Genomic DNA, 13985 nt, shown 5'->3' on the forward strand with positions numbered 1-13985 from the left:
AATGCCTAGAAACATACAATCTTCCAAAACTGAAACAGGAACAAATAGAAAATTTGAAAAGAACAATTACTAGTAACAAAACTGAATTGGTAATCAAAAGCTCCCAATAAACATAAGTCCAGGACCAGATTGCCTCACAGATAAATTATTCTAAACATTTATTTTTTTTTAATTTTTTTTAAAGATTTTATTTATTTATTTGAGAGAGAGAGAATGAGAGACAGAGAGCATGAGAGGGAGGAGGGTCAGAGGGAGAAGCAGACTCCCCGCCGAGCAGGGAGCCCGATGCGGGACTCCATCCTGGGACTCCAGGATCATGACCTGAGCCGAAGGCAGTCGCTTAACCAACTGAGCCACCCAGGCGCCCCTATTCTAAACATTTAAAAAAAGAATTAACACCTATACTTCTCAAACTAACCCCCCCCCAAAAAAAAATAGAAGAAAAAGAAAGAGGAAAAGTGCCAAATTCATTCTGTGAAGCCAGCATTAATTTGATACGAAAACATCACAAACACAATATGAAAAAAAAAAAAAAAAAAAACTACTGGTCAATGACTCTGATGAATATAGTTGTAAAAGCCTCAACAAAATTTTAGCAAACTACATTCAAAATTATAATAGAAGGATTATTCACCATGATAAAGTGGCATTTAGTTCAGTGATGTAAGGAAGCCCCAATATTTGCAAATTAATCATTGTGATGCATCATATTACAAACAGGAAGGATAAAAACCATATGATGATTTCACTAAATGCAGAAAAAGCACTTGATAAAATAAAACACCTATTTATGATAAAAATTCTCAGCAAAGTAGGTTTAGAGGAAAATACCTCAACATAATAAACACCGTCTATAGCAAGTCCACAGCTAACATCATACTCAATGGCAGAATTGAATCTATTTCCTCCAAGATTGGCTGAAACACAAGAACGTACATTCCATGGCTTTTAATCAACACAGTACTGGAAGCATGAGCTGCAGCACTAAAGCAAGCAAAAAAAAGGTGATCAAATTGATAAGGGAGAAGTGAAACTGCCCATATTTGCAGATGACATGGTACTATATATAAAAAAACCCAGAAGACTCCATCAAAACACTACTAAAACTAATGAATAAATTTAGTAAAGTTGAAGGATACAAAACGAATATACAAAAATCCGTTGCATTTTTTAAATTTCTTATTTAAATTCCTGTTAGTTAACATACAGTGTAATATTAGCTTCAATTTGTACAATATAGTGATTCAACTTTTCCATACAAAACCTGGTGCTCATCACAAGTGCACTCCTTAATCCCCATCACCTATTTCACCCATCTCTAACCAGCATCCCATCTGACAAACATCAGTTTCTCCTATATAGTAAAGAGTCTGTTTCATGGATTGGCCCCCTCTCTCTTTTTTCACTCTTGGCTAATTTCTTTTGTTTTTAAATTACACATATGAGTAAAGTAATATGCTACTTTTCTTTTCCTGACAGACTTCATTTTCTTTCCTTTCCTTTCCTTTTCTTTTTTTTTCTTTGAATTTAAATTCAACTTAGGGGGTGCCTGGGTGGCTCAGTCAGCTAAGCATCTGCCTTCAGCTCAGGTCATGATCCCAGAGTCCTGGGATCGAGCCCCATATTGGGCTCCCTGCTCAATGGGGAGCCTGCTTCTTCCTCTCCATCTGCCGCTCCCCCTGCTTGTGTTCTTTCACTCACTCTCTCTCAAATAAATAAATATTTTTTTTTTTTAAATTCAACTTAGTTAACATATAGTGTATTATTGGTTTCAGGAGTAAAATTTAGTGATTCATCACTTATTACATTTTTTATTCTTTTTTCTAGTTCTGTGAAAAATGCTGGTGTTATTTTGATCAGAATTGCATTGAATGTGCAGATTGCTTTTGGTAATATAGACATTTTAACAATATTTTTTCTTCCAATCCATGAGAAAAGGGTATTTTTCCATTTCTTTGTGTCTTCTTCAATTTATTTCATAAGTGTTCTATAGTTTTCAGAGTACAGGTCTTTTACCTCTTTTGTTAGCTTTATTCCTAGGTATCTTATGGTTTTTGGTCCAATTGTAAATGGGATCCATTCATTGATTTCTCTTTCTGCTGTTTCACTAGTGATGTATAGTAATGCAACAGATTTCTGTACATTTATTTTATATCCTGTGAGTTTATTGAATTCGTGTATCACATCCAGCAGTTTTTTGGTGGAGTTTTTCAGGTATTCTAGATAGAATATTATGTCATCTGAGAAGAGTGAAAGTTTGAATACTTCCTTGCTTTTTATTTCTTTTTGTTTTCTGATTGCAGAGGCTAGGACTTCCAGGACTATGTTGAACACCAGCAGTGAGAGTGGACATCCCTGTCATGTTCCTGACCTTAGGGAAAAGCTCTCAGTTTTTCCCCCTTGAGGATGACATTAACTGTGGGTCTTTTGTATAAGGCCTTTATGATGTTGAGGTATATTCCCTCTATCCCTACTTTTTTGAGTTTTTTTTTTTTTTAATCAAGAAGGGATTCTATATTTTTTCAAATGCTGCTTTTTCTACATCTATTGAGGGGAATATATGGTTCCTATCCTTTCTTTATTTAATGTGGTGTATCATATTGATTGAATTGCAGATATTGAACCATCTCTGTAGCCGAAGAATAAACCCCACTTGCTTGTGGTGAGTAATCGTTTTAATGTACTGTTGGATTCAATTAGCTAGTATCTTGTTGAGAATTTTTCATCCATTTTCATCAGGGATATTGGTCTGTAATTCTCCTTTTTAGTGGGGTCTTTGTCTGGTTTTGGAATATAGGTGATGCTGGCCTCCTAGAAGTAGTTTGGATGTTTCCTTCCTACTTCCTTGGAAGATTCAGAAGAATAGGTATTATTTCTTTTTAAATGTTTGGTAGAAATCCATGGGAAGCCATCAAGCCCTGGACTCTTGTTTGTTGGGAGGTTTTTCATTACTGATTCTATTTATTTGCTGCCTATGGGTCTGTTGAAATTATTTATATCTTCTTGTTTCAGCTTTGGTAGTTCCTATGTTGCTAGGAATTTATCCATCTCTTCCAGATTGCCTAATTTGTTGGCATATACTTATAATTGTATTTCTGTGGTGTTGATTGTGATCGCTGCTCTATCATTCATGATTTTATTTATTTGGGTCCTTTCTCTTTTCTTCTTGATAAGTCTGGCTAGGAGTTTAGCAATTTTATTAATTCTTTCAAAGAACCAGCTCCTGGTTTCATTGATCTGTTCTACTGGTTTCTTTTATTTCTATTTCATTTATCTCTGCTCTAATTTTAATGATTTCCCTTCTTCTGCTGGTTTAGGCTTTATTTGTTCTTCTTTTTCCAGCTCCTTTAGGTGTAAAGTTAGGTTATATATTTGAGACTTCTCATGCTTCTTGAGGAAGGCCTGTATTGCTATATACTTGCATCAAAGGACACTTTTAGTGCATCTCAAATATTTTGCACTGTAGGGTTTTCATTTTCATTTGCTTCCATGTATTTTTTTTAATTTCTTCTTTAATTTCCCAGTTGATCCATTCATTCTTTAGCAGGATGTTCTTTAACCTCCATGTGTTTGTGGTCTTTCAAAATTGTTTCTTGTGGTTGACTTAATGTTTCATAGTGTTGTGGTCTGAAAATATGCATGGTATGATCTGAAACTTTTTGTACTGGTTGAGGGCTGATTTGTGATCCAGTATGTGATCTATTCTGTATAATGTTCCAGATGCACTAAAAAATAATGTGTATTCTGGTGCTTTAGAATGAAAGCTCTGAATATTTCTTTTAGTCCATCTGGTCCAGTATGTCATTCAAAGCCATTGTTTCCTTGTTGATCTCCTGCTTAGATGATCTGTCCATTGCTGTTTGTGTGGTGTTAATGTCCCCTACTCTAAAATTGTATTATTATCAATGAATTTCTTTAAGTTTGTTATTAATCGATTTATATATTTGGTTACTCCCAAGGTGGGGGCATAAATATTTACAATTTTTAGGTCTTCTTGCTGGATAGATGCCTTTATTATGATATAGCACCTTCCGTCATCTCTTATTAAAGTCTTTGCCTTAAAGTCTAGTTTGTCTGATATAAGGATGACTACTTCAGCTTTCTTTTGTTGTCCATTAGCATGATAAATGGTTCTCGAACCTCTTGTTTTCAATCTGGAGGTGCTTGGGTCTAAAATGAGTCTCTTGTTAGCAGCATAAGGATAGGTCTTGTTTTTATTTTTTTTTTAATCCATTCTGATACCCTATGTCTTTTGATTGGAGCATTTAGTCCATTTACATTCAGAGTAATTATTGACACTAATGAATTTAGTGTTATTGTATTACCCATAAAATCACTGTTCCTATAGATGGTCTCTGTTCATTTCTAGTCTTTGTTGCTTTTGATCTCTCTTTCCCACTCAGAGGGTTCCCTTCAATATTTTTTGTAGAGCTGGTTTAGAGTTAAAAAACTCCTTTAGTTTTTGCTTGTGTGGAAAGTCTTTATCTCTCCTTTTCATCTTAATGACAGCCTTGCTGGATATTGTATTCTTGGCTGCATATTTTCCCATTCAGCAGGTTGAATATATCATGCCACTTTCTTCTGGCCTCCCAAGTTTCTGTGTCAGGTCTGCTGCTAGTCTTTGTGTCCACCCTTGTAGGTTAAGGACCTTTTGTCCTGAACTGCTTTCAGAATTCTCTCTTTATCTTTGTATTTTGCAAGTTTTCCCATGATTTGTCTTGGTGTTCATATGTTTCTGTTGTTACTGAGGAGAGTTCTCTGTGCATCTTGGGCTTAAATGCCTGTTTCCTTCCCTAGATTAAGGAAGTTCTTAGCTATAATTTCTTCAAATACACCTTCTGCCCCCTCTTCCCAGTCTTCTTCCTCTGGGACTCTTATGGTACATATATTATTGCACTTTGTGGAATCGCTGAGCTCCCTAAGTCTATATTCTTGATCTAATAGTTTCCATTCCCTTTTATTTTCTGCTTCATTATTTTCCAAAATTTTATCTTCTATATCACCTATTAGATCCTCTGCTTCTTCCATCCTCATTGTGATTACATTCAGTCAGTTTTGCATCTCAGTTAAAACATTTTTAATTTCAGCCTGACTAGTTTTTAGCTCCTTTATCTCTGCAGCCAGTTTTTTTCTGGTGTCTTCTTTGCTTCTTTCAAGTCCAGCTAGTATTCTTATAACTGTTGTTCTAAATTCTTGTTCATATATATTGCTTATATCTGTTTTGTGGAAATCCATGGCTGTGATTTCTTCCTGATCTTTATTTTGGGGACAATTCCTCTGTGTTGCCATTATGTCTAGGTTTCTGTCTTTTGTTTATTATGAAAGTTTGTTGTTTCTTTGTCATGAAACAAATACTGTATCAAGAAAGGGTCATGCACTGCCCAGGACCTGGTGCTTCAGGAAGTGTTTATGGTGTATGTTGTGTGCACTCTGCTATTGTATTTTGGCTGCTCTTTCCCATAGGTCAATCCTCTACAGAACTCCTCCTTGCTTGCAGTGGGGAGTGTTTGGAACTTTAACTGGGTGTGCTTTGATTAGTTTGTTCAAATAAGCCTGATAAGAAAGAAAGATGAAAGAAGAAGAAAGAAAGAAAGAAAGAAAGAAAGAAAGAAAGAAAGAAAGAAAGAAAGAAAGGAAGAAAGAAAGAAAGAAAGAAAGAAAGAAAGAAAGAAAGAAAGAAAGAAAGAAAGAAAGAAAGAGGCCCTATCCAAATAAGTAGAAAAGGAAAAGGTCAAAAAAGCAAACAGTCAGACAAAAAACTCTAAGCCTGACTCCATGGAAAAAGAAAGAAAGGAAAAAAAAAAAAAGGAAGCCGTATCCAAAACACAATAAAAGGAAACAAAAATCCAGCAAATGAACAAAAATCTATAAGCCTAATTCCAAAGAAAAAAGAAAAAAATAATATAAAATAAAATAAATAAACAAATAAAAAATAATTAGGAAAAAGGAAAGCCTAATCCTATTTCCACCAGAACTGAAGCTGACGCTTGGAGCACTCTATGACCAGTATACTTGGTACATGCAGGGGGCCTTTGTTTGTCTTCTGAGGGAGAGGCCTGTTGTGCTGGCTCACAGTCAGATGTGCCCTAGTAAAGATGCCGCTGCTAGGTCAGGGGTGAGGGTTTCGTGTAAGGGACTCTAGCCTCCACTGGAGGTGCTGTGTTTCTCTCTGAAGTCCGACTGTGCTGATGGGTGGGAAGTGTGGAAGATGGCATTACCCGACTCTCTTCTCCCTGGGGAGGGGAACTCATGGCCTCCGCTGTTCAAGAGGCCCTCACAGAAAAGGAAACTATCTCCACTCCTGTGTCCCAGGCTTTTGTCAGATCCCTGCCCCAATCTTCTATACCCAGCCATTGGCACACCCAGTGCCACAGTTCTCCTGTGTTTTATCACTGGCCTATTGCTAGGATTCAAAACTCCAAATCATAAAAGATTGTGCAAGGCACAGATCCATTCCTCTCCCTGAGAGGAGAGCCTCTCAGCACTGCGCTTGGCACCATTCTGTCCCAGAAAAGCAGTTGCACACCTGCATAGGTGCCTGGTCTATGATGAAGTGCAGTGGGAAGCTGTGGTCAGGTTATCTGCCCCCTGGGTGAGCCTCTGTCCCCTGCTATTGAATGGCCACTCAGTGATGGCCAGTGGGCCTTTTGTCCTTGGAACTTTAACTGGGTGTGCTTTGATTAGTTTGGAGAGGCAAACTACTCTCTTCCAAATGTACTCCAGGAAGCATTCTCTCCCAGTGCAACCCAGGGATCCCCACATGACAGCATCTTGTGCAAACCATTTGTGCTGCTCTCTCTCTGATTTCTTTCTGTGAAAAGGGCTCCCTTTGCTTCATGGCACCACAGCTTTTCTCTCCCCAGTTCATCTCTGAACCACACATCTGCCACATTCTCTCCCTCCAATTTTGCAGATTCTTTTCTTAATCCTCAGATTGATTTCCTAGTTGTTCAAAATGATTTTATGTTGATCTAACCGTGTTCAAGGGACGAGGAAGGCCCAGGGTTCCCCTACTACTCCACTATCTTAACTCCTGACTGACTTATTTTGCTTTGTAAAATACTCTGTAGCTCCATCCATGTCATTGAAAATGGAAAAATTTCATTCTTTTTTAGGGCTGAGTAATATCCCATTATAGATATATATCAGAGCTTCCTTATCCATTCATCAGTCTATGGACACTTGGGCTAATGCCATAATTTGGTTATTAAAGATGATGCTGCCATAAAAATGGGATGCATGGATCCCTTTGATTTAGTGTTTTTGTATTCCTCGGGAAAGTACCCACTAGAGCATTGCTGGATCATAGGGTAGTTCTTTTTTAAACTTTTTGTGGAACTTCCATACTGTTTTCCAGAGTGGTTGCACCAGTTTCCATTCCCATCAACCTTGCAAGAGGGTACCTCTTTCTCTACATCCTCACCAACACCTGTTGTTTTTGTGTTATTGATTTTAGCCATTTTGGCAGGTGTGAGGTGATATCTCATTCTAGTTTTGATCTGTATTTCCCTGATGATAAGTGATGTCAAGGGTCTTTTCATGTGTATGTTGGCCATCTGTATGTCTCCTTTGGAAAAATGTCTATTCATGTCTTTGGACCATTTTTTTTTTTAATTGGATTATTTGTTTTTTTGGTTGTTGAGTTTTATAAGTTCTTTATAGATTTTAAATACTAACCCTTTATCAGAGATATAATTTACAAATATCTTCTCCCATTCTGTCAGTTGCCTTTTAGTTTTGTTGATTGTTTCCTTCATTGTGTGGAAGCTTTTTATTTTGATGAAGTCCCAATAATTTTTTGATGTTGTTGTTGTTGTTGTTTTGCTTTGTTTTGTTTTACCTTGCCTCAAGAGACATATCCAGAAGGAAGTTTCTATGGCTGATATCAAAGAGTTTACTGCCTGTATTGTCCTCTAGGATTTTTATGATTTCAAGTCTCACATTTAGGCCTTTAATCCATTTTTAATTTATTTTTGTGTTTGGTATTAGAAAGTGGTCCAGTTTCATTATTTTGCATGTTGCTGTCCAGTTTTCCCAACACCATTTGTTGAAGATACTGTCTTTTTACCATTGGATAGTTTTTCCTGCTTTGTTGAAGACTAATCGTCCATATCGTTGTGAGTTCATTTCTAGGTTTCCATTCTGTTCTCTTTATCTATGTGTCTGTTTTTGTGCCAGTTCCATACTGTCTTGATCACTACAGGTTTGTAACATAACTTAAAGTCTGGAAGTAAAGGGAGAGAGAATCCTAATCAAACTTCATACTGAGTGTGGAGCCCTACATGGGGTTCAATTCCATGACCCCGATATCATGACCTCAGCTGAAACCGAGAGTCAGATGCTTAACTGACTGTACCACCCAGGTGTCCCATGGCTAGGTTTATTCCTTGGTATCATATTGGTTTTGCTGCAGTTGTAAATGGGATTGATTCCTTAATTTTTCTTTCTGCTGCTTCATTACTGTTGTGTAGAAATACAACAGATTTATGTATGTTGACTTTGTATCCTGATCCTTTACTGAATTCATGTATCATTTCTAGCAATTTTTTAGTAGAGTATACTCTATATAGAAAAGTTTGTATCCTGTCAATTTGCTGAATTCGTTTATCAGCTCTAGCAGCTTTTTGGTGGAGTCTTTTGGGTTTTCTATATACAGTATCACGCCATCTGCAAATAGTGAATGTTTGACTTCTTCCTTGCCAATTTGGATGCCTTCTATTTGTTTTTGTTGTATGATTGCTGTGGCTAGGACTTCAAGTACTATGTTCAATAACAGTTGTGAAACTGGACATCCCTGTCTTGTTCCTGACCATAGAGATAAAGCTCTTAGTTTTTTTTTTTTTTCTTTGAATATATTAACTTTGTTTTTTTTGTGTATGGCCTTTATTGTTTTGAGATATGTTCCCTCTAAATCTACTTTGTTGAGGGTTTTTATCATGAATGGATGTACTTTGTCAAATGATTTTTCTTCATCTATTGAAATTATCATATGGTTCTTTTTGTTTTTGTTGCTAAACAGTCTTTAATACCTATATAAACTTATATAAGTACTTCTAGTACTTATATTACTTATATAAACTTACAGTTACCTATATTAAAATCAAAATTAACAAATACTCCAAAATCCCCTAATTGATTTTGTACATAGTGCTCTTATTTATGTTTTGGGGGTTATTTATGCCTATCACTTCTGTGGTGAGGACATCATATAAAGGTGGAAGACCATGCATCTCTTTCCATCTCTTCCCTCAATGACATCAAATTGGTGAGAGCCTTTACACAGTGGAAAATCACTAGTTCTACAGTGGGGCTTGGTTTACTATCAGTTGTCTAGACTTAAAGCAATGGAGAAATGCAGGTTAAATTTATATATGTCATGTCTCATGTACTCAGTACATTGTGAATAACTCAAGAACATGAGAAATGTTTTTCCAGTATTTGAATACTATCATCTGATTCAGCAAAGAAGTCACCCATGTCATAGACAAATTTTTGAAGTTCCAACATCCAAATTCCTTGTTTCACTTCTGTCTTACTCATTAACTTTGATGAGTATCAACCAATATTTATGTCTGGCTTACACCCACAGAGCTGTTTGTTAAAAATTCAACTGCTTCTACACCAGAATCCTCTGGACAGGGCCAAGTCAATCCTTGGTCAAATTCACCACTATGCTTAGGAGTTGGCCTTCTAGATGGTCCCACCTCCCAGGTCCTGCCAGGGACTTGGCCAGGTCTAAAAATTTCACACATGGGATTCAGGTTACCACCTGGATTGGGATGTGAGTTGAATGGATGTTTGCCTACCTGGCACTCATTCCCACATCCAGCACTGGGTTCTGCATCTTCTGGCCACTTGCCAGAAGCCAAGGAATCAGTGTGCAGGGTGTGCAGAAGAATCATGTTTATTGGAGAGGTGGGGGAACAGGTGTGGGCTCAGCATGGAACAAGGGTGTGTTAGGTAGAGGAGACTCAGGTAGCCAGGAATCCCCTATCCACTGGCACAGTGGAACCTGTGGTCATGTTGCTCTAGTCACTGAGCAGGAAAAGGATGATGTCCACCACGTTCTCCATCTCAGCAAACTTGGCAAATGGGGTTTAATTCAGCATTACCTTGGCCTTCTGGGGTCACTCCAGTTGCCCTGGCCCTTGGGGGTCATCACCACTGTGGAGTTCACTGCATTTATGCAGATCTTGTGTGTCCTTAACTCCAGAGCCATCACTTTGGTCAGCATGTCCATGGCACCCTTGGTGGAGCAGTGGTTAGTGGTAGATGCTATGGTTAGTCATTGTGCACTGTGAGGCCTGACTGGAGACATTCATGATGGACCCCAGAGTTCCCCTAGCTATTAAGCCATGGGCCATGAACTGGGACATTTGGAAACAGCCTATGGGTTCCCATCAAAGGACACGTCACATGCCTCCTTGATGACTTCCAGGAAGGGCTGCTGCAGTGCCATGGCAGTGTTGTTCACCAGCAGGTCCACAGGGCCCACACTGCTCAGTGACTGCTTTGTGGCCTCCCAGTCACAGGTCCACAGACACAGGCTCCACCCCACAGTATTGTATGTATCATGTGTGTGAAGGGCACAGGTACCAGAGGCTCCATGCACAAGAAGGGGCACAGCTGGACCTCTGCCATGTGAGACTTTTCAGCCTGACAGAGGGAGGGATTAGAGGTCCCAGAGGATCCTGCTGCCTTCTTGTGGTTCAGAATCCTAGGGTGCTGAAGGAGGAAGGAAAGGAATTAATGTGGCCCCTGGGCGACTGGGCATCTCAGGTCTTATGGACCTGGAGCCTGGCCCTGCCTTTGGCCAGTCCACTTCATGTGCCCCAGTGCCTCAAGTCCCAGGCCAGCAAAGCAGACATTTCTGCCTCCTTCCAAGCCCAGGGGACATCACCATTCTCCCACACGCTTGTCTACCCATGCAGCTGCCCACCCTGGGAGGAATTGTTGAGGGTCCTTGTCTGCCCCAGCACCTGGCACCTCTGATCATATGGTTCTTTTCTCTTCTTCTATTAATGTAGTGCATCACATTATTGATTTGCAATTATTGAACCAACTTTGCAACCCAGGAAAAAAAAAAAAAACTACTTGATCGTGGTGAGTGATTTTTTAATGTATTTTTAGATTCAGTTTGCTAGTATTGTATTGAGAATTTTTGCATCCACATTCATCAGGGATATTGATCTGTATTTCTCGTTATTATTAGAGTCTTTTTCTGGTTTTAGTATTAGGTTAATGTTGGTCTCATAAAATGAATTTGGAAGTTTTCTTTCCATTTCTTTCTTTTTTTTTTTTTTTTGAATAGTTTGAAGATAGGTCTTAACTCTTCTTAAATGTTTGGTAGAATTCATCTGTGAATCCATCTAGTCCTGGATTTTTGTTTGTTGGGAGTTTTTAAATTGTTGATTCAATTTCTTTGCTGGTTATGGGTCTGTTCAAGTTTTCTATTTCTTCCTGTTTCAGTTTCAGTAGTTTATATGTTGCTAGAACCTTGTCCATTTCTTCCAAGTTGTCCAATTTTTTGGCATGTAGTTTTTCATAATATTCTCTTACATTTTTTTTTTATTTTGTTGGTGTTTGTTATTATTTCTCCTCTCTCTTTTGTGATTTTATTTATTTGGTCTGTCCTTTCTCTTTTTTAAAATAAGTCTGGCTATGAGTTTATCAACTTTATTAAATTTCTCAAAGAACCAGCACCTGGTTTAATTGAACTGTTCCACTGCATTTTTTTAGTTTCTATATCATTTATTTCTGCTCTAATCTTTATTTCCTTCTTTCTGCTCACTTTAGGCTTCATTTGTTGTTCTTTTTTTAGCTCATTTAGGTGTAAGGTTAGGTCATTTATTTGAGATTTTTCTTTCTTCTTGTGGCAGTGTTGTATTGCTCTATACTTCCCTCTCAGGACTGTTTTTGCTGTATCCCAATAGTTTGGGACCATTGTGTTTTCATATTCAGTTGTTTCCATGTATTTTTAAAATTTCTTCTTTGCTTTCCTGGTTGACCCTTTCATTCTTTAGTAGCATATTGTTTAACCTCCATGTACTTCTGGTCTTTCCAGATATTTTCTTCTGGTTGACTTCTAGTTTCATAGCTTTATGTTCAGAAAAGGTGCATGGTGTGACTTCAATCTTTATGTCTGTTTAGGCCTGTTTTGGGGCTAATATGAGGTTTATTCTGGAGAATATGTGCACTTGAAAAGAATGTGTTTTCTACTGTTTTAGGATATAAAGTTTTGAATGTATCTGTTAAGTCCATCTGGTCTGGTGCATCATTCAAAGCCATTCTTCCCTTGTTTAATTTCTGTTTAAATGATATGTCCATTGATTTAAGTGGGGGATTAAAGTGCCCTACTATTATTGTATTATTATCAATTATTCTCTTTATGTTTGTTATTTTATATATTTGGGAGCTCCCATATTGGGTACATAAATATTTACAATTTACAATTATATCTTCTTTTTGGATTTTCTCCTTTGTTATTATGTTCTGCCTTTGTCTCTTGTTAAAATCTTTGTTTTAAAGCCTAGTTTGTCTGATATATGTATTGCTATTATGGCTTTCTTGTCTCATCTATTTGCATTTAAATTTTCATATTTAAATGTTTCTCCATCTCCTCACTTTCAATCTCCAGGTGTCCTTATGTCTAAAATGAGTCTCCCATAGGCAGCATATAGATGAGTCTTGTTTTTTTTTTTTTTTTTTTTAATCCATTCTAATGCCCTATCTCTTTTGATTGGAACACTTAGTCCATTTACATTCAAAGTAATTATGGATATATATGTATTTAGTGCCATTTTATTTCTTGTTTTATGGTTGTTTCTGTAGATTTTCTCTGATCCTTTCTTGTCTTTGTCATTTTCGGTCTCTCCTTTGCATTCAAAGAATCCCCTCTAATATTTCTTGCAGAGCTGATATAGTAATCACAAATTCCTTTAGATTTCGTTTGTTTAGAAAACTGTCTCTCCTCCTATTATGAGTGATAGCTTTGCTGGATAGAGTATTCTTGGCTGCAGATTTTTCTCATTCAGCACTATGAATATATCATGCTACTCCCTTCTGGCTTGCCATGTTTTTGTTGAGAACTCTCCACCTATGGATGGTGGGTCTTCCCTTGAATGTTAAGGATTTCTTTTGTTTTGCTGTTATCAAGATTTTTTTTTCACTAAATTTTGCAAATTTAATTACAATACATCTTGGTGTTGGCCTTCTTTTGTTAATTTTGATGGGAGTTCTCTGTGCCTTCTGGATCTGGATGTCTGTTTCCTTCCCCAGATTAGGGAAGTTTTCAGCTATTATTTCCTCAAATAAATTTTCTGCTCCCTTTTCTCTCTTATTCTTCTTTTTGGACTCCTAGAGTACAAATGTTATTATGTTTGATGGAATCACTGGGTTTCCTGTCCCTTCTCATGTTCCATAATTCTTTCTTTCTTTTGTTCAGCTTCATTACTTTCCATTATTTTGTCTTCTATATCACTAATTCTTCCTCTGCTTCTTCCGGCTTGCTGTTCATCGCATCAAGCTTGTTTCTAACCTGTTATTTCATTCTTCATTTCTGATTTATTTTTTAACTCCTTTACCTCTGTAGTAGGTGTCTCACTGATATCTTCTATTTTTTTTTTCTCAAACCCAGTGAGTATCCTTATGATTGTTGCTTTAAATTATTAATCAGGCATGTTACTTATAATTGTTTCACTTATATCTATGGGCATAGCCTTATCTTGTCCTTTCATTTGGTATGGATTCCTCCATCTTGGCATTTTGCCTAAGTTTCTGCCTTCTTCTGTGTGTTACAAATGCCAGTTGTATTTCTTGCTCCTAAGCATAATGGATTTATGAAGAGGTCATATAGTGTCCAGGGCCTGGTGCTTCAGGGACTGTTTCTGGTGTGTACTGCATGTGTTCTGCTGCTGTGTCTTGGCTGTTTCATCCTTAGACTAGTTTTCTGCAGAGGCTCTCCTTGCCTGCTGTTGGCAGTGTTT

General features: G+C 37.5%; 1 pseudogene; it reads right to left on the reverse strand.

The window, feature by feature from the left end:
* Positions 1-9823: 9823 nt before the first annotated feature.
* LOC118025960 lies at positions 9824-10562 on the reverse strand (annotated as a pseudogene).
* Positions 10563-13985: the final 3423 nt, after the last annotated feature.

The sequence above is a fragment of the Mirounga leonina genome, unplaced genomic scaffold, assembly GCF_011800145.1.
Source record: "Mirounga leonina isolate KUSES-001 unplaced genomic scaffold, KU_Mleo_1.0 Mir_204, whole genome shotgun sequence".
Taxonomy (NCBI): domain Eukaryota; kingdom Metazoa; phylum Chordata; class Mammalia; order Carnivora; family Phocidae; genus Mirounga; species Mirounga leonina.